The sequence below is a fragment of the Panthera onca genome, chromosome D1 (genome assembly GCF_046562875.1).
Source record: "Panthera onca isolate mPanOnc1 chromosome D1, mPanOnc1 haplotype 2, whole genome shotgun sequence".
Lineage (NCBI taxonomy): Eukaryota > Metazoa > Chordata > Mammalia > Carnivora > Felidae > Panthera > Panthera onca.
Window position 1 is genome coordinate 104,245,568 of NC_138348.1, and position 23,995 is coordinate 104,269,562.

The 23,995-nt window shown below is 45.8% G+C and overlaps 1 long non-coding RNA gene across 1 annotated transcript in view; it reads right to left on the reverse strand.

Moving 5' to 3' along the window:
- LOC144613031 (uncharacterized) overlaps positions 1-17,583 on the reverse strand; it is a 41,209-nt gene extending 23,626 nt beyond the window's left edge. The window contains exons 1-2 of the long non-coding RNA XR_013550339.2: positions 17,420-17,583; positions 6,163-6,232 (exon numbers count right to left, since the gene is read on the reverse strand). This is a non-coding gene — a long non-coding RNA (uncharacterized LOC144613031). The remainder of the gene's footprint in view (positions 1-6,162; positions 6,233-17,419) is intronic.
- Positions 17,584-23,995: the final 6,412 nt, after the last annotated feature.

Genomic DNA, 23,995 nt, shown 5'->3' on the forward strand with positions numbered 1-23,995 from the left:
GGAGCCTCTCTCAAGGGCGGTCTGAAGCCTGTGTCCGGGAGGACGCCCTTGGGCTGGGCTTCAGGTTTTCGTATCTGCTCACTTCTGACCTGGCCTCAAAAAAGGTATTAAAATGCACTTCAACTCTTTATTTTTCCTGGCCCAATTAACCAAAGTGTTTAATAAGTAACAGGGATGTTTCCAGTAATTTAGCACTTCATTAGTAATTTGTTCCATTATAATATGTATCACCAAAATCAACTCAATTCAGACAACCATTTGCTGCCTTCACCGAAGATAATGACTTCTAATTCCCATTACTGGAGCATCTTATAAACCTTTTAAGTGGTTCACTACTCTTCATTAAGGTGTATCTCAAAAAGATTTTGGACCTTGCAAAAAAGTAAATAAAACCCATGAAAACTGAACCGCAGATAGGCAAATAAAATTGAATAAACACACCTCAGGGATACCATACCATGACTGTGTAGGGACAGGCTTTTGTGTTTTTGCATAAAACAAAGTCCATTTCTTGTTAAGTCAGGGAATTTGAATTTTGCCCTTTCAGATACCTGAGGCAGCTAGAAATTTCATTCCTATTTCATGGAGATGAGGGCTTATACAATCAGAGAATGTTATGAGAAGGCATCTAAATATTCTGTAATGCAGTTGAGAAGGATTTTAAAAGTCAACAGACTGTGGGACAGAAATTGGTTCCCATGAAAGCTTGTCCTGTCACTGTGAATGGATGCTGAGTGCAACAGAGCTCTCACCCTTCGGTCCTGGCTTAACATGGACTTTGCCTGTTTGCATTGTGTCTTGTGTCTGCCTCAGAGCACTGAGCACTGAGTACTGGGTTGTGTCTCCCCACAGCACCCAGAATAGCACTGAGCACTGAGTACTGGGTTGTTGTCTGCCCCACAGCACCCAGGACAGTACTAAGCACTGAGTACTGGGTGGGATGGTACCCAGTTGCTTGCCTCCAGCTTGCTGTAACTAACATGAATTAAGAACCCGCACCATGTGCTACCCACTGTACAGAGACATTGAGTGTCACCTCATTTATTCAGCAATTGGAGCTTACACTTTTAATTTTCTTTTAATGCTTATTTATTTTTGAGAGAGAGAGAGAGCGAGCGAGCACGCAAGTGGGGGAGAGGCAGAGAGAAAGGGAGACAGAGTCAGAAGCAGGCTCCAGGCTCCCAGCTGTCAGCACAGAGCCCAACACGGGGCTTGAACTCATGAACAGTGAGATCATGACCTGAACTGAAGTCAGTTGTTTAACCGACTGAGCCACTCAGGCACCCGTGGAGCTTACACTTGTAACTAGCAAAACTTTTGCTCTCTTATATTAGCTGATTTTGACAGAAATTATTCTGTAATACAAGGTGTTATTTCTTTGTCTTCCAAGCCAAGAGTATTACTTAGATCCCTACACCTAAGGATCTCAATGGGAAGCAGGATTCAAGGTTTGAAGTGATAGCAGGAAGTATGAGAGAGGACGGGATGAAAGGCAAACAGGGAGAGGAGGCAAGATTGGAAGTGGCCTGAAGCCATTTGCTCATTTATTCACTCCACAGATACTTGCTGAGTGCCTACTATGTGCCAAGCCCTGTGTTTTTTGAAGATTTAATGAAGATTTAAAGATTTAATGATGGGCCACTGAAGATTTAATGATGGGCCAGGAAAACATGCTCACTGTCTTCGTGAAGCCTCCAGTCCAGTGGGAAAGTCTGAGCAGGGAATGTACCGGAGTGGAATAAATACTGTGACAGAGGAAAGAGTGGCAAGAGAAAGCAGTGAGGACATATAAAATGAGACAGCTCCCAAAGGGCAACCTGGAGGAAGTCATGTGACTGGGTGCCGAGTAAAGCCTGGCAGAACCTCCTAGTGTGTTAGTGAGAACTGACGAGGTTTGAGTTTAAAACACTGCAGGACTGACATCCTGTTCCCAGAAGAAAGGTGTAGGTGCAGAGACAGGCAAATGTGAAGATCAGAAGGCAACAGAGACACGGCTTTACTTTTCCTATGGGAGCAGCTATGGCATCTAATGGGATCAAGGTGCTATAGAAGTTGAGGCACTCCCCTCTGACGGTGTGCTACACTGGGATTTAAGGAAGGTGTAGCAGGTGTTTTCATGGAGTCCGTTATCTGACTCTAGCATTTTTAAACAGTGTCTCAGCTATCTATTTGTGCCTAACAAACCACCCTAAAACTTAACCGCTTAAGCCAGTTAAGCATTTATTCTGGCTCATGAGTGTACTTATCAATTGGGTGGTTCTTCTGTTCTCAGCTGGGTTCACTAAAGTGCTAGAAGTCATCTGGAGGTCAGGTTGACAACTCTGGTGACCTTGGCTGGTCTCTCTCTCATGTGTTGGGGGTTGATCTGGGATGGCCTTGGGTGGGACAAATGGACCTTCCTTCACATGGCCTTGCATCCTCCAGCAGGCTAGCCAGGATGTGTTTACATGTTATGTCAAAGTTCCAAAAGGGCAAGTTAAAGTGTAAAGACCCCTTATGTCCAGGCTCAGAGCTGACATACTATCACTGTGGCCACATTCTTTGGGCCAAAACGAGATTTGAGCAGAGGCAAATAGACTCCACTTCTTCATGGGAGGAACTACAGAGTCATGTTGCAAAGGCATAAACTCAGGAAAGGGCATGATTGGGCTCATTTTTACAATCCATCCAACAAACAGCACCTTGTGGAAAATGCAGTTTGTCCCTAGTACAACTCATCACGACTCGTGTCTCTGATGTCCTCTAGGCCCCGTCATGAATGGGCATGTCTATTCTTGTGAAAAGAACCCAGGTGTCAGATCCCTCAGGCTTTCCTCAGCCTCCGTTGTACCGGGTCTTGTCTTTCCACTTAAAAAGAGTGGAAGTGAGCCAAAATAAGAGCCGTGACCTATTAAGGCTGTTGGTCAGCTTTACTGACCATAATCATCATATTGATCACTGATATAGCTACATCTGCCTTAGTCAAGAGACAGATTCATTGGAACAAGATGGTTGGCAGATTGCCACATCAAGTCAGAGGGCCATGTGTGCTGATGTTCCTTTAATAAACATTTAATACAGTGCTGGGTGCTTAGATGAGCTTGGGGTCACTGTTAATAAAAGCCTGGGCTCAAAGATCTCATATATTTGGCACAAATGTGCCACCAGCCATTGGAATACTTCATGAGTTCCATTCTCATCTCAAGAAATGAAAACCAGTTTTTCTTTGGTGAAGACAAGAGTCTTTCTTCTCTGTATCTTCTGATAGAATCTTTTGTATTTTCAAACTCTGTTCACATTTTCTTTTCTTTACACTAGGAGAAAGATTGCCTTTTCTTCCTCAGTTTCTGCTATAGAAATCTAAGAAAGGCTAATACTGCTGCAACAAACATGGCAATGCAGATATCTCTTTGAGATATTGATTTCTATTCTCTTGGATACAAACTCAGAAGTGAGATTACTAGATCATATGGTAGTTCTATTTTTAATTTTTTTACGAACCACCATACTGTTTTTCAAGTCAGCTGCACCATTTTACATTCTTACCAATAGTCCACAAAAGCTGCAATTTCTCTACGTCCTCACCAACACTTGTTACCTGTTTTATATAATAATCATCCTCATGGATGCGAGGTGATATCTTATTGTGGTTTTGATTTGCATTTCGCTAATGATTAGTGATGTTGAGCATCTTTTCATATATTTCTGTTGGTCATTTGTAGGTCTTCACTGGAAAAATGTCAATTCAAGATCACTTTTTTTTAGTTTTTTTTTAACTTATTTATTTTTGAAAGACAGAGAAAGACAGAGCATGAGTGGGGGAGGAGCAGAAAGAAAAGGAGACAGAGAACCCAAAGCAGGCTCCAGACTCTGAGCTGTCAGCACAGAGCCCGACGGGGGGCTCGAACCACGAACCACGTGATCATGATCGTGAGATCATGACCTGAGCTGAAGTTGGATGCTCAACCGACTGAGTCACCCAGGCACCCCCAAGATCTATTCTTAAATGGGGTTATTTGGTGTTCTGTTCTGAATGGTAGGAGTTCTTTATATTTTTTTGGATATTAACCTTTTATCAATTATTCACAATAGCCAAGACATAAAAACAACCAAAAGGTCCACTGAAGGATCAATGGAGAAAGAAAATCTGGTCTGTACATACACAGAATATTATCAGTCTTTAAAAAGAAAGAAATCCTGTCCCACACAACAACAAGGATGGCCCAGGAGGATGTTATGCTAAGTGAAATAACCTGCTCGTGTTTGTAAGGACAAACACTGCATGTTTCCACTTATACGAGGTCTCTAAACTAGTCACACTCATAGAAGCAGGGATTAGAATGGTGGCTGCCAGGGGGTGTGGGGTGGCAAACGGGGAGTTGTTCACGGGTATAAAGTTCCAGTTATGTACCAGAATGAGTTCTAGAGGTCTGTTTCCTAACACAGTCCCTGTAGTTAACAATAATGTATGGTGCACTTACAACAATTCTTAAGAGGACAGATCTCATGTTAAGTGCTCCTACCACAAGACAAACAAAAACAAAAACCTAAAAGGGCAGGAGGAAGCTTTTGGAGGTGATGGATATATTTATTACCATGATTGTGGTCATGGTTTCAGAGGTGTATGCATATGTCCAAGTGCATCAAATTGTATGCATTAAATATGCACACTTTTTTGTTTATCAATTATACTTCAATAAAGTTGTTTAAAAAAGAAAGAAAAGAAATCCAGAAAGGGATCTAATGGGACCAGTTTGGCCTCGGGTGCCTAGTGTGGTCCAGCCAACTGCCTCCAGGAGGTGGGTACCATTGTACCAACTGGACATTACTAATGGCAACCTGTATATGGAGGAACGGTCTTACACAGTTCTTAGTAAGATACAAGGGGATGAGCAAGAGAGGGGGATGGCAATAAGGTGTAGGATGGATCAAGTATTTTTCTATTTGAGATTATCTATTTACTCAGATTAGCTTGCAGGTACCATGTGACTACATAGACAAGTTATCAAATAAAATACAAAACAGTAACAAAAAGCCATATATGGTACTTACTGTGTCTCTGATTAGAAGTATTGAGTTATCCTAAGATTCTACAAGGAGGTAAAGACGACTTACTGATTATATTTTGAACTGTTCTTTCCTGAATGATGCCTGATGACGGCTTTGTAACTTGTTGGTTTATATCTTTTTAATGAACTATGTTAAAATGGTTATTTGAGATCTCATTTGCTGAAATGTGGACTGATGGGGGTTTATTTCATGAGTGGAGCTGACCTACTGGTAGACATCTTGACACCAAATTGCAGCAGAGGCCCTTCCAGTGTGCCATGTGACCATCCCCCAGGTGTCCCTACACCAAGCCCCACACCCTCAGCAACAAGCATCCCCAGTGTGAGCTCTCAGCCCTCACACAGCCCAGCTGTTCGTTGTATGGGTAGACTCCAAGGAAAAAAGTAAAAACATTATGGTTGAGCTTGATAGAGGAAAACAAGCTAATAATCATCCCGATGGATAACTAATATTGCCCATTCCATGGGTAGTGGTCCAAAGGAAGTGTATGTAATAAATGAGAGGAGCAAAGGAACATCTGCCTAAGGCTTTCAGTGCTCTGACTCCAAAAGACTCTCACTGCTGGATGAAATACCTCCAGTGCCTACTCCAAAATGTTCTAGAAAACACACAAGGATGTCTCAGGTGCCACATTGAGAAGTTAATACTTTCAGAGCTTCCATTTTCTGGAGGCCACTAGATTCCCTAAAGGGTCTTGTTCCCATCTACTCCTCCCATCTCCTGATGCTACCACTCCCTCCTGGGATGTCACTGGCTCCAGGACACAGCTCATCTATTTGGCATTAGTATTCCTTACTGAGAGATGGCAAGTAAAGGTTGATGGGTTTGGCAGCAGCAGAATTGTTCTGAGCAGAGCCAGTGTGCACCCTCTTGGTAACCTCAACCAAGGGAGGTTAAGAAGCAAACAAACAAGACAGTTAGCATGAGTTCTTCTCCCCCTCCCTCTCCCCCCTCCTCCACCTTTATAAAGCTTTCCCGAGTAGGGATTGGGTCTCCCAACATGAGACTGGCCAGTGGGAACTCAGTCCCCTTAACATGAATGAACAAACAATTTCAAGTCACATATGTTTTGAGCATCAGCAAAGGACAGGCTTTTCCTCGTAAAAGACTTACCCTGGGTTGAGATCTTTTTTGGTTGGCCCAGAACTGCTTCCGCTTTCTCTTCATGTGCCCGTTACCTGTCCTAGAAAGAGTATAAATGCTGATATAAGCTTTGTAGTTCAGGCTTTTCTTATGGCACTATTTCACCTTTCCCTGGTACCAGGAAGGCCCTCTACCCACCACACTCCTCCTCCCCCCAGTGCAATTAGCATCAATGGGCTGCTTGCTGGCACGGTTAAATAGGAAACAGAGGAACTGCACTGATTTCTGCTGTTGTGTTTGTGTATTTTCCCCAGTTTGCACACAGAACACAAGAGGACCCATTCTAACTACTGTTGTTAAATCCTGATTGCTGCTGACACATTATTAAGAACAACAAAGTGGAAGCCCTTTTGTTCTTTGCTCTCTCCAAGAGAACAGCCCACTGGACCCTCCCTCACTGAAGTCAGATGCTCTCCTTCCTGCCATTTCATACATACTTTGACTCAAAAACCATGCATTTGAGCCAAACAAAACACTCTGGGGAATGTTCCATTGTAGAGGTACTGGTTTGGTTCATCTCATCTTATGTCTATAAGCATTTGTTTAGGATCTATTCTTTTTTTTTAACGTTATTTATTTATTTTTGAGAGAGAGCAAGTGAGCGAGTGAGCGAGCGAGCACGAGCAGGGGAGGGGCAGAGAGAGAGAAGGAGATACAGAATCTGAAGCAGGCTCCATGCTCTGAGCTGTCAGCACAGAGCCCCAGGTGGTACCTGAATCCACAAAAACATGAGATCATGACCTGAACCGAAGTTCGACGCTTAACCGACTGAACCACCCCAGCGCCCCCAGGATCTATTCTTTTCTCTGCCTTTGGGGATGCACAAAAAACCAAGTCACTGCCCCTATCCTCAAGGAGCTCACAGTTTATGGTGGATAAAGAGTTGCCAATCAAGTACACTAAGATGACTTTGGAACAATCTACAAGAAGGAACATGGATGCTATTATGCAAGAAAGGAAAACACTGACTCTTACTGGGGTGATACAGGAAGTCTTTCTAAGGAAAGTGATGACAGAGTCAAATCTTAAAGGAAGAATAAGAATTTTTCAAGCATTTATTCATTCACTCAACAAATATTAAATTTTCCATGTGCTAGGGAGGTAGATTCCAGCAAGTATGTGAATGAGACCTGAGAGTGAGTCATGGTTGGAGGACGGAGAAACATCAGGAAGAGCAAAGACCATGGAGAGGGACCTGGATAGGCAATAGAAGGTGCAGTCAAGAAACTGTGGAAGGGGGCACCTGGGTGGCTCAGTTAAGCTTCCAACTCAAGTCATGATCTCATGGTTCGTGGGATTGAGCCCCGCACAGCACAGAGCCTGCTTGGGATTCTCTCTATCCCGCTCTTTCTTCCCCTCCCCCCACTCTCTCTTTCAAAATAAATAAACATTTAAAATTTTAAAATAAAGAAACTGTGGAAGGACAGGTGCACAGAGGAGGGTACGAGGGCAGGAGGTAGGACACTGGGACTCAATTCCAAAGAGCCTGAGCTTTACTCTTCAGAGGAGAAAAACTATTGAAGGAACCTAACAGTGACATAATCAGATTTGTGTTTTAGCAAGACAGCACTGTCGTGTGTAAAGGAACAGTGCGGGTGGAGACAAGACTCAAAGAACAGAAAGCAATGAGGATGCTATTGCTGTAATTAACAGAGAAGAGCAAAGGCTTGGGTCTGAATAAAGGCAGTGATATTAGAATTGGAAAAAAGGGCATAAATGTGAGAGTTCAGAAATAATAGGGCTTGCTGCCTGCACAAGTGTAGTGGGTCATCAGAGAAGACTGGAGCAGAAGAGGATTTGCTGGAGGAAGACTATGCGTTGTGTTTTCAACAACTTAAGCTTGAAACTTCCACTAAGTGTGTCTTTTGGGCAGTCAGAAATGTGGGTCTTGACTTTGGGAGAAAGGCTGGGTTGGAGGTACTATCTGAGGATCGCCTCCATAGGTGGTAACCAAAGAAAGCCAAGGAGGTGGATAGAAGGACAGCATGGAAAGGGAGGAAGCACAAAGACAACACTATCTGGGGAATAAAGCCTAGCGGAGAGAAGACAGCAAGATGATCTAGATGAAAAACAGAGACAGAAAACCTCCAGAGACAGAAGAGATCACTCTTTTAGAAGCCAGGGGTGGAGAAGGTTTCAGGAAGGTGGGAATGCAGAAAGAAGTGCTTTTAAAGGTAAAAAATAAAATAAAGGGAGAGAGGGAGGGAGAGAAAGAGGGAGGGAGGAAGGGAGAAGGAAAGGCAGGGAGGAGGAAAGCCTGGGAGGCAGGCAAGCTTCAGAGGAGCTAAGCAGGATGAAGCCTGCAAAGAAGCCTTGGACTTCACAATTAGGACATCACTTCCTGAACTTAGAGCAGTTCAGTACAGTTTTAGAAGACATATAAATTCCTTCCTACTTCAAGTTCATGAAGATTTTCCTTACAAGAGGCAAAAACACAAACAAAAAAAACCCCTTTGACTTTTTTATTTAAAAACAAAACAAAAAGGTACACATGAACCAGCTTGGGTTGAGTCAAGCTTTAGCAAGTTAGCGTAGTTCTGCTTCCAGTTCACAGTTCAGTGCGGTTAATATCTGCCCCCAATGCCTTGCCATCTTCTGCATTCTCATATGCCAATGGCTGGTTCCTGGTAATCCTTTCTCTAGAAGGCCCTACTCTTTTCCTGGTTGGTGAGCTTGGGACTTCAGAGGCTGATCTTATCACTTCAGAAATCTTATCACTTAACCTTCTGTCCATAGGTCTGATTACAGAATTTTTCAGCTCACAAGAAACTTGCTTCCAAGAAAAATGCCATGTTTCTTTGTGTTTCCTGTTTTGTTCTCTTCCGTGTCCAGGAGTAAATTTTAGGGCTCTCAGTCACAGCTGTTTTGTAAAGCAAATTGGGAAACCACAACATAAAGTATGTGGGGAAATCTGTCAAGGAGAGAAGAAGGAATTGAAAAAAGCAAAGATATCACAATAAAAAAGCCAGAGATTAACCATGGAGCTGGGGGGAGAATGGAAAATAAACCAGAGAAAGGGAGAAAGGACAGCACAGAGAAATACAAAAGTAAAGGTAAAATATTATTTTAAGGATATAAGGATTCTTATATCCTAAAATGTTTGTTGACTAAATGAATAAAAACAAAGCAAGAGAAAACATGGGGCCACTGTTAACACTGCCTCCTTTGTGACCCTCAGCTGATGGGTACCCTATCCTTCTCATGTTTACAATCCAAGTTGTGGGATAAATCCTGCCTGTTCTAGAAGGTGGGATGAAGTGTGTGCTGGGCAGTGTGGCTGTTGCCCAAGTCTCTCGTATTGCAGAGATGCTCCCTCTTTCATGCTTGCTGGTATTTCATGGATTCAGATCCGTTTACTCTGGGTAGTAAACAGCCCCCCTGAATGTGTACTTTGCAAGAAAATGATCAGGTTGACTGTCTTTGGAGACTGGTGGGTTAGATATCCCAGAGCAGTTGACTCAGAAACCTTCCTATCATTGCTGAGAGAGAAATATTTGCACACAGATGATGGGCTGATCCTGGGCCTTATCTGGTTGCTAGAATGAACATCCAATGGGTATTTTAGATGTAAGAAACAGTCTTCAGCAGGGGTTATTGTGTAGAATGGACACTTCCTCAGGACGCTGTCTTTCTGCCTCTTGACTAGTCTAATTATTGGCATCATTCACTCAGATGGTTTCTCCATGAAGAGGTGACGGACAGCCAGCAGGACCAAATTAAGATCCATATAGTATGATAACCAGAGAGGTGGCTCTTAACCTTATCTTCAGCTAGAAAATCTCTATAGAAGGATTATTATCAACCTAGGTTGGATTCTATGCCCATCCACAGACCAACTACTGTGGCCATTGGGATGAAGTTCTGTGATTAGCTCATTTCAGGCCAGGGGTCTACATCTCAATCACTAGCTAGAGAGATATGGTCCCATTAGATGTTAGGTCCCTACAGTTCCTGAAGTCAGTTTTCTGGAGACTGCTGGAAGAAGAGTACCCTTGCTCTTAGCAGAGTGCCGGGCCACCTGAAGAAACTCTCTCTCTTCTGGGTATTGCATGTATGTTTGTGAAGTATGGGGATGCCAAAGCCATTGTGCAAGCATGAGGGGAGTCAGTCAGCCAACCACAGAGGAGGACATGTCTGAGGATGTGGTAGAGAAACAGAGCTGGAGTCTCTGGACCAATTCAACCCTGAAGCCTCCCTTCCTCAGGCATCATTGGTTTTAGACCAGTTCATATTGAATTTCTGGTTTTGTTTTTGTTTTTCAGCTTGTAGCCTGAAACACCCTAACTGGTATGTGGTAGGTGGAGATTGGTTCCAGAAAAAATAAGAGATGCTGAGCAACCAAAAAAAGGTCCACTAAAATGAGGATGATGAGCATGTGGCACAGAGGACATTTGTGGCCAGGTTTAAGGTTAAGGGAAGAGCCCTGGATCTTCACTGATGTTCAGTGCAAAACGCAGGCAGGAAATCAGGGTGAGGCCTCCTCATAATTACTGAACCTCACAAAAGTTCCTCACTACACGCAGCTACCATTTCTGGGAGTTGGGTCCGAGGGTGAGGAGTACACTTGGCTGCATTTCACGCCAGCTGTCGGTCTGGGGGATTGGGAAGGCTGGGGTCTTCCCTTCTGGACAGTGATCTCTGAGGAGGTGAAGCTGGTACCTCAAGCTGGGGGCCTAGCTCCTACCCCAGAACCCCTTCTGTGCTTCTCTAAGATTGGCCTCCGACTTGCTGGAGGTGCTGTGCAGGGAAGGGTAAATGAAAGTCAGAGTCACACAAAAAGAGGGTTCTGTGAAGCGAGGGCTTGAGAGAAGGCACTCTCAGGGGACAGAGGGCAGCAGGGCAGGGCATGTCTCCACATCAGCTGGAAGACTCCAGCTTGGCCAGCTGCTTGGGAAATGGCTCTTCCCCAGGTGCCAGCTTCTTTCTAGACCCTGTGGCCAGAGAGTTCGCTCATCTCTTACTCTCACCCAAGTCCCAGGGAAGTCCAGGCCCAGGGGACAATGCTGCCTTGTTGTGGAGCTCTAATTTCTGACTGGCCCCTTGTTTGGGGACCCAGGGAGCAAGAAGAACGAGCTGTGAAGCTAGGAAAGTATTGCCCTGGAGCTGGGCTGCAATTTCTTTTTGTTCCTTGCCAAGTGCCCCTCTGATCTAGGACAGAGAGCCTGCTCTCAGCTGGAAGTCAGAAGGGGGCCCGGCCTTCAGGCTCTGGGGAAGCAGGACCGGAGTGAGGACGAACAAAAGCCTCACAGATCCCTCAGGGAAGTGTGAAGTGTCTGAGTCCACGGATTGTTCAGCCTAACCTGACTAGTGTGTCTGGGAGAACGACTGTAGGTGATTCACCAGTTCTTGGTGTCATGGCTTTGTCCCACAGACACATTATAGTGACTCTGCTTGACAAAGAGGCCTGGCTCGTGTGCTGGTTGCACATACACACTTACCAGTTCATGTGCATTTGCTACTGCTCGTGCATGCCTCTGTTGTAGGGGGTGCCACAAGTAACTGTGCAAAGATTCTACCCTATATGATGAAAATATGTGGGCTTTCCTTACACTACAGAACAGCCTCCTAACCAGTCCCTTGATGCTGTCAGGGATCCTTGCACTTTCTCACCAAAGAACCCCTTCAATAATAGTTCTCAATCCCTGACTGCCCATTAGCATCATCTAAGGAGCCTTTAAAAATACCAATTCCTGGGCCCCATCCTCAGAAGTCTAGGTCTAGGTCCAGGTCCAGGTCCAGGTCCAGGTCTAGGTCATCTTCAGATGATCTTGATGTGGAGCCAGGGTTCAGAACCATGGGCTAAAGGAAGGAACCATGAGCCCCTCTGCTCTGGATGGGTCCCCAAGTTGCTCACACCTGGGGTGATATTCCTCAGTTTTTCTTGTTTTTTATTCAACATTCCTATGACTTTTTTTGCTATAAACTTATTTACCAATAAGCTAAATTTTCACTCCAAGAAGGGGCTCCACATTCTTCCTGTGCTTCTCACACCAGCACACAACTCCATGCTCCCAGACCACATTGATCCCAGGGATGAGGACCACAGCTGATTTACCCATGCCTCCCAGAAAACCTTTCACTGACAAGTCTTTGGAATGTGTTTGCCAATGGTATTTACCAACAGCAGGTCAGTTTTCCTAAAAGGTCCCTTTGATCATCTCTTTGTTCCGGATGTATGGTGGCTCTGCATTGCCAGGTACCCTGATTCTGAAATGGGATACAGATGCCCTGGTGGTACAGGAGCACTCTATCGTGGGATTCACGAACAAACATTTTTTTAAAAAGGAGGTAAATGCTTATTTTATGTATGTTAGATAAATATAAATGGGACATAAAACCTGTGATTATTATTCTTTCTTTTTTTTTTTTTAACATTTATTTATTTTTGAGACAGAGAGAGCATGAACAGGGGAGGGTCAGAGAAAGAGGGAGACACAGAATCCGAAACAGGCTCCAGGCTCTGAGCTGTCAGCACAGAGCCCAACACGGGGCTCGAACCCACGGACCGCGAGATCATGACCTGAGCCGAAGTCGGACGCTTAACCGACTGAGCCACCCAGGCGCCCCTATTCTTTTTTTTTTTTAAAGGAATAGTTTTAAATTTGATTTAAGGAAAATCACTATGTAAATAGTAGTTCAGGCGGTACCTGGCTGTGTGTGTCACTAAGTGATCAAAGGATGGCATTCAAGGCCTCCTAATCTGGCCCTGACCTGCCATTTCCAGCTTAATTTTTTCCTCCTTCCCAATAGAGGGCCACTGCTTCATCAAAAAGGCTTACAAATAGTCCCACGTATCAGCATCCCATAAAAACATGGGCTCTGGAACTATCCAACCTGGTTGAAACCAATGGCTCATGCAAACTTAAGGGGGAGGAGGCACAGACCCCACTTCTTGATAGGGAAATATGTGGAAGGTTCTAGAAGGACATGCAGAATGGATAGCATTGTCATGGCTGTTTTGGGGAAATACAATCTGCCACAATCCATCTAACGGATTTCATACACGTTTTAAGGTCTTCATATATATATGTAAGTTAGGTTCAAGATAAACTGGCAAGAAATTCTTTCTTTTTCCTCCCCTCCCTCATGACAGGAACCTGGGAATAATCCAGCTTGGGAGAAACTTTAGGTATTAAATTTGAAGTGCCAGGCATACAGTAAACACTCAGTAAATGTGATTTCTATTATTAGATGATCTGGAGGGCACTTCTGGTCTCTCTCCCCTGGACACAAACAATCACACATGTGCAGTCTTATCTCCAGTATTTCATGTAAACTTCACAATCACCCTGCGAGACAGATACTCTTAACCATTATCTGCATTTAACTAATGAGGCACCTGAGTCTTAGAGAATTGAGGAATTTTCCCCTAATTTCCTGAATTTAATCCCTAAAAGTTTCATGAAGGGGGTAATTTTATGACCATTTTAAAGATAGAGAAAGGGCTCAGGGAGATTAAGTACATTGCCCAAGACAGGAAAGGTTGGATTTGAACCCAGATTTTTCTGACTCTGGCCTCAGTGTGGTTCCCACCTTGGACACAGCTTCCCAACAGTGAGGGTGTGGTGGTGGGGGGAGGGGGGACTCCATCGTGGCTCTCGGTGCCAGTGAAGCGGCCAGGTGGTCACAGCTGAGTTTGTTCTTTCCATAGTTCCCTGCAGATGGTACCCGGAAGCCAACGGCCATTAACCCCCAAGGTCATGGAGAAACATAGCTGCTGTTGTTCCAGGATGCAAATGTGCTTATTTACTCTAGCCAGTGGGAAAATGCCAGTTCCTGTGGGAAAGGGGCGAGTGTGTGGAAAGGTGTGTTGTGGAGGAGTGTAACATGGGGACTGGCATGAAGCACTGGGCAACGTGGCATGATGGCTTCTGCCCTTTTCAGAGCACCTCCTATGTGCGCAAAGCTCTGGACCTTTGCACATGCTACTCTTTAGTCAGTGCTCATTTTTTCATTCAGGAGATCTATGTGAGGCCCTCTTATTTGCTAGTCACTATGAAAGGTGCTGGGGGAAAAACACTGGACAAGATGGGAAAGTCGTGCACCCTACTGGAGCTTATCTTCAGGTGGTAAGGGGAAGGGCGAGGGACAGAAAATATTCATGTAAACAAATAAAAAAAATAATCCCATATTTGTGATCTGTTAATCACTAAGAAGAAAATAAACAAGGTAACGGAAAAGGGAATAGCTTGGAACACTTCCCAGACCTAATTATCCTTTAGGATGTAACCCAGATAGCACCTCCTCTGGGAAACCTTCCTGGCCCAACAAGGCTAGGTTAGATGAGCCTCTAACGTGGCTCACATAGCCAGTTACCTGCTTGTGGTGCTTGTTTACTGGTCTCTCTCTCACACTAGCCTGTGTGCCCCTTGAGGACAGAGGCCAGGTAGTGTCCCAGGTACCTGGAAGCTGTCTGGCAGCACAGGTGCTCAACGCCTATTTGCTTAAAAAAATGAATGGATGGAGGGATGGCCATGTTTGGTAAAACAACACCCTGAAGAGTGAGGCTATTTTTAATGCAGTTATGGCCTCAAAACCGTGTGATCTTACTGTATTCTTCCTAACTGCTGCTGGCTGTTTTTCTTTTTTTAACATATTTTGGGATCTTAATGAATGAGAATGATTTGCACTACAGCATATGGCTACTTTAATTAAGCAAAGGGTATCATTTTAGTAGGATAATAAATACTGTATAATTTATCAGGCCTTGTGTGTATTTTACAAGTATACCATGTGGGCCATATAAATCATTCTTTTACTTGGGAGGGGTAGAAAGAATCCCTATTGATCGGATGCAAGACAGTGCATGGAAAGAAAATGAGCTGAACACCTTGACTGCCCCTGAAGAGGCAGCCATCTATGCAGCAGTCACCTTGGGGTTCCTTGGGCACCCTGAAAAGTGGAGTCACTCAGAAGGGACAGTGGGTGTAGGGAAGAGACACTGTCCACGGTTGGAGAACTCAGTAACCCTCTGTGTTTGCTCCTCAATGAATAAATCACATTACCACCCGCTGAAGAGGTAGGACTCTGCAGAAGGAGATGCTGCTTGGAGTGCTGGAAAGAGGCCTGGGCTCTTGGGTTTTGTTGCTAAGCATTTGCCCAGGGCTGGAGAATTAGAATCCACCTGGGAGTAGGGGCAGACTAAAAGTAAGGCAGGGGAAGGTGAGCTCAGCACGTGGCCATGGAAATCCAGCAGTACTGGGATGTGGTCAAAGAACACCCACAGGTTATAAACAGACCCTGACAGAGCAGACGGGCTGGTGGGGTCCAGGACCTCGGATGAGCTAGATGCCTTTGACCCAGAACAAGGTGCCCTGGCTCCCTGGGAGCACTTAGCATCCTGAGGAGTGGGGAAGCTCCCCATCACTAGACGAGGGCAACTGTGCCCAGGGCTGTGGGGCTGGGGTGCCCCGATGGTAAGTCTCCGGGCAAATGGAAACCGAAAGTGTATTCTAAAGAATGAACCTTCCCCTACAAACTTGCAGACGCTTGCTACAAACTAACCTGCGATTCACCCTCCTTAAGCGAGCAGAGTCAGAGGATCTGTGGAAAAAATGGAACCAGCACGAGGTTTTGGTGGAGTGAGTCATGCCACATAGACAGGAGTGGGAGAAGGGCATCTGCAGAAATGGAGAAACGGCACATCATGTATCATACTTTTCATTACATTTTCTAAGAACACAATGCTGGAGATATCCATTTTATCTCTCCACTATCTCTCTATCTGTTCCAGAGGTTCCAAAGAGATGTATACTGGGAAACAGTTAAGAAGCTGATCTGGCTGAGCAGAGCCTTTGTGGACAGGGAAGGCTGGCCTATTCTAATTTCATATACTTTTGGGAAGTATAAAGGAGGTAAGATTGAAAAGTAGCTATAGAAGACATTACAGAGAACCCTGAAGACTTCGTACATAAATTTTAAAATTAAAAATATGCAGTCACTGGCACCTGTCTGCAATATGCAAGGCATTCTATTCAGGCTGGGATATATCGAGACTTCAGACAACTTAATTACATGGCCGCCTAGACAGCTCTACCTGGGTGTCCCAACGGCACATTGAAGTCCACATGGCCAGCACCTGACTCCTCATGTGTCTGCCCAAATAAGCTCCCTCCCCTCCACTCTTTTGACCAGTTAAAGGTACCAGCGTGCACCCACTCACCTGGGCAATAAACTCAGGAAGCACTGAAGACCTTTCTCTCCCCTACACTCTCCATGTTAAATCAACAGCAAGTGTAATCAGCTTCACCTCCCAACCCTTTCTCCAATTTCTCAATTCCTTTCTATTTCTTTTCTTGGACGATTACACCAGTCTCTTAACTGTTGCCCCTGCCTCCAGGCCTGTGGCAGCCCCCCACCCCAGCTTCAGATTCCACACCGTCACCATACTGTTCTGTGCTGAGAATCCCACAAGGACTCTCTAATAGCTAACGCGATAGTAGTTGCTGATTTTAAGCTTTACAACATTTCTTTTTCAAATGAAATCCCAATAATCGAAACAGGACAGAGCCAAGATGCCTTGATGAGTGTCTCGCTTGCTCAGTCTTGCTCCTTATCCCAAGGCACCACAAAAGAGCCCCAGTGACCCCAACAAACACAGTCTGAAAGTTCACAGGAAATGTCCAAACCACTTAGCATGGTTTTTTTATCCCTCTACCTCCTGGCCATCTCTCCCATCCCACTTCTGCCACTTCCTCCCTCACCGCTTGGACCATCCTGCTCTACTCTCTGGCCCCATTAACAGAGCTGCCTAGCACCAGTGATCCTCCAAATTCTGTTCAGGTATTAGCTCCTGTTGGAAGCCTCTCTGAACCCCCAAGCAACTCAGCCAGAACCTAATGCATTCTTAGGTGGACAGTCTTCCCCAGGAGAATGTAAGCTCCTTGAGGACCCAGCCAGCGGCCCATTCATTTCTCTCCTTGGTTCTCAGCTCCTAGTAAAGTCCCATAACCCTTCATCACACTGAGCTATGGAATGAAGACCAGGTGCCTCCCCTATCTTCACGCAGACTGTGCAGAGTCCTGCTGTGTTGCCTTAGGGTCTCAGCGATCAAAGACTATCCCCCTGTGACACATGGTGATAGATTAGAACATCTGGCACCCTCCGCAGGGGTTCAGGCCAGCCTGTGTGGGCCTCGTTTGATGGATGGCCACTTCACTGGCTCTCTCCCTGCCAGCTCCAAAAGCAACACCAGTTCTTATTGTAGATAAAGTGATTTCTCAAATACCTTGGGCAAGAGGCCAGTGAGCTGGGCCAATGAGCAGTGGAAAGCGATTGTTCCAAGACTCTAATCGACATGCAGCTCTTTGAGGAAAAGAGTGATGAAGGCCTTTACTTCAAGAACCAGATGCAGGGCTTCTCCATCCCTCTCACGTGACAGGAGTGGGTCCAGGTTTGAGTCAGCCTGGCACCTAATGCAGAAGATTTAGAAGACAAAAAGCTAACGGTCACTGTGTGCTTTGGGGGAGACAGTGGCTAAATAGCAGCTTCACAACAGTTGTAAAAAATGATGGTGTAATGTGAAGTGCCCTCCCCAAATTCATATGTGGAAATCCCAACCCCCAGTACCTCAGAAAGCAACTGTGTTTGGAGATGAAGGTCATTAGGGTGAGCCCTAATCCAGTATGATTGGTGCACTTATAAGAAGAGGACATGTGGACAAAGCTTTGTATAGAAGGAAGACCATTTGAAGACACGGGGAGAAGACAGCCATCCACAAACTAAAGAGAGAGGACTCAGAAGAAATCAACCCTGTTCACAACCTGAATTAGACTTGCAGCCTCCAGAAGTCTGAGAAAATCAATTTCTGCTGTTTAAGCCAGCCAGGCTTTGTTATGGCAACCCTCACACACTAATACTGATGGGTATGGTGTGGTGAGGGTCTCAGGCTATGGTGCAGGCCCTATGGGGGCTATGGTATGCTCCTGGGTGCCACTGTCGTCCTCATGGACGGTTTCTTGCTGCCCTGCTTCCATGAGTTTCTCTTCTCCCACAGCGTCTTGTGCCCTGGCTTGCCTTTCATCACATTCCCATGCAAAGGCTGTATTTGTCTACTTCTCTGTCTCCTCGACTAGACTCAGCTCTTCTAGGGTAACATTGTGTCTCTTATTTCCAGTGCCTGGCACAGAGGCAGTACCCAGTAGCTGTACATTTGTGGAATCGATGAATTGGAGTTTACCATCCATATCTGTGCCCAGCCCTTCTGCCAGAGTCTGCTCCTTAGGTTGCCCTGGCTTGGGGGTCCTCAGCAGCCCCTCCCTTCCAGCTTCTCTGGCCACTGGCGCTGCTAAACAAGCCCCAGTAGGCCAAGGCTCGGAATGGAAAGGAATGGGTGGGGGAAGAGAGACGATTGGTCCATGTCCTGTCCAGAGAATGTGATTGGCTCTCTGTCTGAATGGGATCCTGTGATTGGCTTCTCGAGCAGTGTGGCTAATGAAGCTCTTCCCTTTAGGCGTTTCCTGGTAGCTTTCTGGCTGCGGGAGGGGGCTGGCTGTCTCTGAGCTGGCTCTGGTCTAGTACCTGTTTGCTGCAGCCTGAAGGTGCAAATGGTGCTCACAGACTCAGCAAACAGCTTTTTCCTAGGCCTTTGGGGATGGGATTTGCTGTGGGTCAGCAGGGGTCTAACACAATCTCCTTTTGTTGGGCAAACAAAACAACTGTTGATATACCTCCTCTCTGGTCCTGACACCTTTAACTCAACACAGAAAATCAAATCACTTCCCTGCAATTGGATTCTAGCAACTTCCCTCCATCCTCTTTTCCTTTGGTTTCCCTCCTGGGGTTCGACCTGCATTTTCCTTTTTCTGCAAGTTGAAAATGTAGGTTATGGCTGGGCTGTCAAATCAGGAAGGACTGGCAGTTAGAATGAGAGGCTCTCCCATCCTTCACAGCCTAGAAATGTTCCTTATAGTTCCCGAAGCCCGAGTGATATTTGGAAGTCTACAGTGATAATAATAAGTATTATTGTTTACATGTTGCAGTTGCTAACAGTTTACACGTTATAATAATTCCTCATACAGTTTTGATCTTACACGAATAGGCATTATTACATTTGTCCTCAAACCCCTGGTGCAATTTGCAATTTTTTGCTTCACAATTTACATTTTGAGGATAATGTACATGTTGGCTGCAAGGTGAAGTGACTGGGTCTGACAGGGTGCTGCGTTGCAGCAGACCCATTAGGGGAAGAAGAGGTGTCACCGTGGGTGGGGGGATGATTTTGCCAGAGGAGGAGGCCATTTTGCAAAATTTAAATCTGCATTGGAACATCACCCATCCTCCTTTTCTGGCCCCCTTTCTGAGAAATATCATCTCTACTCAGCCCCAGAGCAGGCTTGTCTCTGCTCCCTGAGTGGTTCCTGCCCTGGACAGGCCTTGGCAGGGTGACGACCTCAGTATGTGGTAGGTGTGGGCAATGGCTGGCAAGCTGGTGTTTCTCTCTCTTCTCCCGCCCCCACCTCCTCAGTCTCTTCTGCTCCATGATCATGGAGAAGCAGAAGAAGGTGGGGATATGGGTTTGCCATTTATTCCCAAGGATTTCCTGTCCTACCTGCTCCTCCCCCTCCACTTGAGTAGGGGTCCTGGGAGGGGAGTCCTCAGATCACCTGTTTTTAATGGGATGTGAACAGTATATCGTGTAACTTTCTAGTTCTTTCTGGACCTTCTCTCATCAAAGGTAGCTTTTCTGTTTGTTTCAAGCTGATGAAAGCAGCACAACTTAAAAAATAATAACTCAAAAACTACTTTGTAGAAAATGGGAACTAGGGTGAGTCACTGGCTATATGCGAAGGGAATGGTGGTGGGATAAGTTTTAATAACAGGGCACTGTGTGAAACTTTGAAAAGTAACCACCCCTCCCTCATTTTCCTCAATTTTGACGAACTGGGTTGGTGCAAAAGAAAGACGTCTTCTTTTGTGAGCCCTCAGGAGCTGCAGAGCTAACTTCAGGGGCAGCCACGCATGAGAACATCCTTACCTAGTTCATAATGCCTGGTGCATGGCAAATGCTCAGTACATGGTAAGTGTTACTATTATCATTAAAAATACAAATGAGACAATGAAAGAAAATGTTGGTTTCTTTTTCTCCAAACTCCTGAGATGGTCTCTCTCTTGTTCAGGGTTCACCTGGTCCTTGTCAGGACATACTGACTGTCCAAGTAGGCAGCGAGACATCCTGAGAGTTGGGGGACAGCAGGGGGCTGGCTCTTGAACCTTCTATGGTACAATTCCTTGTGTGCTCACTCTGAGACCTGCTTATCTTCTCCCAGGTATTTGATTTGAGATTTCACTCTCAGACTGAACTGAGGTCTTACTAGTCAGTGAGTCAGGGTGGCTACTAAGAGCTATACGTTAGTTTCCTAGAGCTATTGTAACCAAGCACTACAAACTTGGTAACTTAAAATAGCAGAAATTTATTCTCTCAGAGTCCTGGAGGCCAGAATAAGGTGTTGGGAGGAGCATGCTTCCTCAAAAGTCTAGGGGAAGCTCCTTCCTTGCTTCCTGTGGCTTCTACCAAACCTAGGCATCCCTGGGCATGTGCAGCATCACAGCAGCGTCCGACTCCACTGTCACAGGGTCATCTTTTCTGCATCTGTCTCCTCTTTTTTTTTTTTTTTTTAAGTATGTCTATTTATTTTGGGCAGGGGGTGGGAGAGAGAGAGAGAGAGACAGGAAGAGAGAGTAAATCCCAAGCAGGCTCTGTGCCACCAATGTAGAGCCCAAATGAGGGGCTCAAACTCATGAGCTATGAGATCATGACCTGAGCCGAAATCAAGAGTTGGGTGCTTAATCGACTGAGCCACCCAGGTGCCCCTGTCTCCTCTTTTTCCAAGGACACCAATCATATCAGATTAAGGATCGACTCTACTTCAGTGTGACCTCGTCTTACTGACTACATATGCAGTGACTTTATTTCCAAATAAGGTCACATCCCAAGGTACTGGGAGTTAGGACCCCAACATACGTTTTTGGAAGACAAAACTGAAACCACATCAGGGCTTTTCAATCATCCATCTCAACAGGCCTTGAAGGCAGCAGGGCTTTGGGGCAGAGCCCTGGGCCTTCACTTCCAGAAATGCTGTACCCGAACAAACAGGAACTGACTCTGATGGCTGGGCTTCCCTCTGTCCTGCCCAGCTTCAGGCCTCACCCTGCCAGGGCTGATTAAACACATATCCCCCTTCCACTGCATCCCACATGTCCTCGGCTCAGTGAGTGGAAGTCAGGGCTCAGCTGAAAGTTCTGACCCAGGGCCACTCCTCCAGGCCAGCTAGAGCATGTCTCGCCCGAGAAGGCTAGCCTGCTGGAATGGACGTGACTTGTGTGCTAGCTTGTCACCCCACTCCTGCTACCCCCCACTCTACTCTGCTGCCAGTAAATGTTGTCAAGGCACAGACGTTTTCTGAAATCCCACTGTCTGGAGGACGGAGAGGTTGACTCAGGCTGAGTGACAGCCACAGCTGAGCAGAAAAGGGCACAGAGAGAGACAGAGACAGAGACCAACAGAAAGAGCAGGGTGACAGCCTGAGTTCAGAGAGACAGGGTGGGGGAGGGTACCCCTGGCCCTGACTCCCCCAATGCCTACAGCAGCTGTTCTGCCTCCCTGGAGGGAGCCCTGGCTGTGCTTTCCAGAATCCTCCTCCAGTCTGGCCCCATTACCCAGCTACTCATAGAAATCATGGAGCCCTGAAGGAAGGGACAGAGTAATCTGTAAACTCTTCTACACAGGGTTTTTTACAATACATACTCCTGGTTTGCCTCAGGAGACAGTCATTGGGTTTAATTTTTTTTCGAGAAAGATCTAAATGTTCTCTAATTAACCTATTAGTATTAATTATACACTTGTAGTCATTTATTTGCTAATCTGAAAAAACGAACCTCCTGGATTCAAAGAAAAGGTTCCCCACCAACTCCCATCCTCTTTTGTCTTTTCTCCTAATGTTAAGTGTTTAAATCACTTGTCAACACAGAAGGAATAATAATAATAAAAAGAGTGACACCGGATCAGAGAGCAGGGCCATGGTGGAGAGATACAAAGCCCCCTGAGCAGTCAGCAGGAAGTGAAGATTCCTCCGTATTCATCAGGGGAGAGGAGAGGACAGCCGCAGGATCCTCGGACCTGCCCAAGGAGCAAGACCCCGAGGCTGGCCTGCTGGGGCACAGTTTCCTGCCCTGTGCTTTTAGGACCTTATGGCTCAGCTTTTGCACAGGGATCCCCGGGATCATGTGGGTGCTGCTGTCGTCAGCTTCTATCTGTCTGCCCCGACCTCCTTGACAGATGAGGCTCACACACCTGAGACACTCTCTCAATGTAGCCAAAAGGAGGAGGCAAAGACACATAAACACACACGCATTTATGTTTATTGTGTGGGGATACAAGGCATTATAATAACTTGTAACCACCACACATATTATGAGCATATCAGTGATGATAACTCGCTCACAGATGTGACAAAAAATAAGATAAGCTGCTATTACATACAATTGGTAGGTATAGCCTCCAATGCCACTTTTTCCTCTCCCTGCTGCAGGAGAGCCTGTCAGAACACAAGAGAGAGAGTAAGCCTCAAGAGCCTCAAGAAGGGTGAAACTGAATGCGAATTTTATAAGCTTGCACATTTAGGTCCCATCTCAGCAGCCCCGATTAGAGTCCCACTGGATGGGACTATAAATGAAGAAGAAGCAGTGTCACAAAGTGTCCCCAGCAAAGGACAAATGTTTGTCTAGTGTGGTATGGCATTGTCCTGGAGCCTGTGGAAGCCTGAATTTCTCCCTCTGTGCCCCACCAAGTCTAGGAGAAAGCTTTTGGGTTTCCCCACCTTAGGCTACAAGGCTCCTGGGTGGTGCTGTATTCAGGTATGTTGGCCTCAGTCTCCCAGCTCCTGGGGAAGTCTGAGAACACAATTGGACTTGAACACCCTCAGCATTTCTCACAGATTGACCATTGTCCTGAAGCTCTTGCTCAGTGGGGATTTCACACCTGTGGATAAATGATATGCTGTGCTGCAACCATGCAAGACCTATGAAGAGAGAGTTTTAAAAAGTAATTAAATGGGTAATTTGATGCTTGTTCCTTTCTTCCATCTCTGTTCACTGAAGGTACATAAAACCTAAGGAATCGCACCTTGCTCTGGACCTAACCATCTGCCATTTCAAGCTTGAATGTCTTCCCTCCCCTCCTTCCCCCATGCTTGGTTCCAGAGGGGGGTTCCAATCCCTGGACTTTGCTGGAGGGCTTAACCAAGAAGCCTGGCATCTTCCCCTTGGACTGAGATCCATCAACAGCCTTGTCCCCATTCTCCCCCCTTGCTCAAAACAGACCCACAAGTCTAGGGACTGGGTTTCAGTAGGGTAACGCCTCATTGATCTGGGCATTGTTCGAACTTACACAAACTAGCCAGGTAACTGAAACCTATCCTATCAAGAGCCAAAATCATTTCTTAAAAAAATTAATCACTTTTAGTAGACATTTTTCAAAAATGCATTACACACTTTCTTTCCTCCTTTAACAGAGGCTACTGATCATAATTTCCTGGAGCTGTAATCTGTCTGCACCTGCCTTCTAGTTGCTCTGACTCCTTTTTCAATGTCAGAAGATAGGCTTTCACTCTGGTCCCTGCAGGGTGTCCATCTCTAGCAGCCACACTGCCCTCCTTCTGCTCGGATCTTTCTATGTGTGCTGCCGCAGACTTTGGGGGGCCATCAGACCCACCTCCTCAGCTGGCTACTTCTTAGAGAAGAGTCAGGGAGGCCCTCAACAACACGCCCAAGAGGCAGGTTCTAGGCTTAGCAGAGACAGGGCTCT